The sequence below is a fragment of the Sander vitreus genome, unplaced genomic scaffold (assembly GCF_031162955.1).
Source record: "Sander vitreus isolate 19-12246 unplaced genomic scaffold, sanVit1 ctg271_0, whole genome shotgun sequence".
Classification (NCBI taxonomy): domain Eukaryota; kingdom Metazoa; phylum Chordata; class Actinopteri; order Perciformes; family Percidae; genus Sander; species Sander vitreus.
In genome coordinates, this window is record NW_027595435.1 from 22,501 (window position 1) to 25,000 (window position 2,500).

The window sequence follows — 2,500 nt, forward strand, 5'->3', positions numbered from 1 at the left end:
CCTCTAGTGGTGAGTGGGGGGCTACAGCGTGGAGCACCCTCTAGTGGTGAGTGGGGGGGGGCTACGGCGTGGACACCCTCTAGTGGTGAGTGGGGGGGGTTACGGCGTGGAGCACCCTCTAGTGGTGAGTGGGGGGGCTACGGCGTGGAGCACCCTCTAGTGGTGAGTGGGGTGGAGCTCCCTCTAGTGGTGAGTGGGGTGGACTCCCTCTAGTGGTGAGTGGGGGGACTACAGCGTGGAGCACCCTCTAGTGGTGAGTGGGGGGGCTACAGCGTGGACTCCCTCTAGTGGTGAGTGGGGGGGGACTACAGCGTGGACTCCTCTAGTGGTGAGTGGGGGGGAACTACAGCGTGGAGCACCCTCTAGTGGTGACTGGGGGACTCCTCTAGTGGTGAGTGGGGGGACTACAGCGTGGACTCCCTCTAGTGGTCAGTGGGGGGACTACAGCGTGGACTCCCTCTAGTGGTGAGTGGGGGGGACTACAGCGTGGACTCCCTCTAGTGGTGAGTGGGGGGACTACAGCGTGGACTCCCTCTAGTGGTCAGTGGGGGGACTACAGCGTGGACTCCTCTAGTGGTCAGTGGGGGGAACTACAGCGTGGAATGAGCCATTATTGCTCAATAGAGTACACTTATGCAGCAGATAAACATATTAGCAGTCACGGGATGTCGATCTACGCGGGGACCGTCAAGCGGCTCAGTGAGGGGGACTACAGCGTGGAGCACCCTCTAGTGGTGAGTGGGGGGCTACGGCGTGGAGCTCCCTCTAGTGGTCAGTGGGGGGGGACTACAGCGTGGACTCCTCTAGTGGTGAGTGGGGGGCTACAGCGTGGAGCACCCTCTAGTGGTCAGTGGGGGGGACTACAGCGTGGACTCCCTCTAGTGGTGAGTGGGGGGCTACGGCGTGAGCACCCTCTAGTGGTCAGTGGGGGGGGACTACAGCGTGGACTCCCTCTAGTGGTGAGTGGGGGGCTACGGCGTGGAGCACCCTCTAGTGGTGAGTGGGGGGACTACGGCGTGGAGCACCCTCTAGTGGTGAGTGGGGGGCTACAGCGTGACTCCCTCTAGTGGTGAGTGGGGGGGGACTACAGCGTGGAGCACCCTCTAGTGGTGAGTGGGGGGGGACTACAGCGTGGAGCACCCTCTAGTGGTGAGTGGGGGGCTACAGCGTGGACTCCCTCTAGTGGTGAGTGGGGGGGGCTACAGCGTGGACTCCCTCTAGTGGTGAGTGGGGGGGCTACAGCGTGGACTCCCTCTAGTGGTGAGTGGGGGAACTACAGCGTGGACTCCCTCTAGTGGTGAGTGGGGGGACTACAGCGTGGACTCCCTCTAGTGGTGAGTGGGGGGAACTACAGCGTGGACTCCCTCTAGTGGTGAGTGGGGGGACAACAGCGTGGAATGAGTTATTATTGCCACAATAAGTACACTTATGTGGAATCTGCAACAAATAAACATATTAAACATTAATATAAAATAAAATAAAATGTCTCTGTGTGTGTCTGTCGTGTGTGTCTGTGTCTCTGTGTGTTTGTGTGTGTGTGTCTCTGTGTGTGTGTGTGTGTGTTTGTCTGTCTGTCGTGTGTGTGTGTGTGTGTGTCTCTGTGTGTTTGTGTGTGTGTGTGTCTCTGTGTGTGTGTGTGTGTGTGTGTGTGTCTGTGTGTGTGTCTGTCTGTCGTGTGTGTGTGTGTGTCTCTGTGTGTTTGTGTGTGTGTCTCTGTGTGTGTTTGTGTGTGTCTGTGTGTTTGTCGTGTGTGTCTGTGTCTCTGTGTGTTTGTGTGTGTGTGTCTCTCTGTGTGTGTGTGTCTCTGTGTGTGTGTCTCTGTGTTTGTGTGTGTCTGTGTGTGTGTGTGTGTCTCTGTGTGTGTGTGTGTCTGTGTGTGTTTGTCTGTCTGTCGTGTGTGTGTGTGTGTGTGTCTCTGTGTGTTTGTGTGTGTGTGTGTCTCTGTGTGTGTGTCTGTGTGTTTGTCGTGTGTGTCTGTGTCTCTGTGTGTTTGTGTGTGTGTGTCTCTGTGTGTCTGTGTGTGTGTCTCTGTGTGTGTGTCTCTGTGTTTGTGTGTGTCTCTGTGTGTGTGTGTGTCTCTGTGTGTGTGTCTCTGTGTTTGTGTGTGTGTCTCTGTGTGTGTTTGTGTGTCTGTGTGTTTGTCGCTGTGTGTCTGTGTCTCTGTGTGTTTGTGTGTGTGTGTCTCTGTGTGTGTGTGTGTGTGTCTCTGTGTGTGTCTCTGTGTGTGTGTCTCTGTGTGTGTCTCTGTGTGTTTGTGTGTGTGTGTCTCTGTGTGTGTGTGTGTCTGTGTGTGTTTGTCTGTCTGTCTGTCTGTGTGTGTGTGTGTGTCTCTGTGTGTGTGTGTGTCTCTGTGTGTGTGTGTGTGTCTGTGTGTTTGTCGTGTGTGTCTGTGTCTCTGTGTGTTTGTGTGTGTGTGTCTCTGTGTGTGTGTGTCTCTGTGTGTCTCTGTGTGTGTCTCTGTGTGTGTGTGTCTCTGTGTGTTTGTGTGTGTGTGTGTGTG

At 55.4% G+C, this 2,500-nt stretch overlaps 1 protein-coding gene across 3 annotated transcripts in view; it reads left to right on the forward strand.

Moving 5' to 3' along the window:
* The window catches only part of adhfe1 (alcohol dehydrogenase iron containing 1), a 22,900-nt gene that overhangs the window by 16,461 nt on the left and 3,939 nt on the right, over positions 1-2,500 (forward strand). The window lies entirely within an intron of this gene.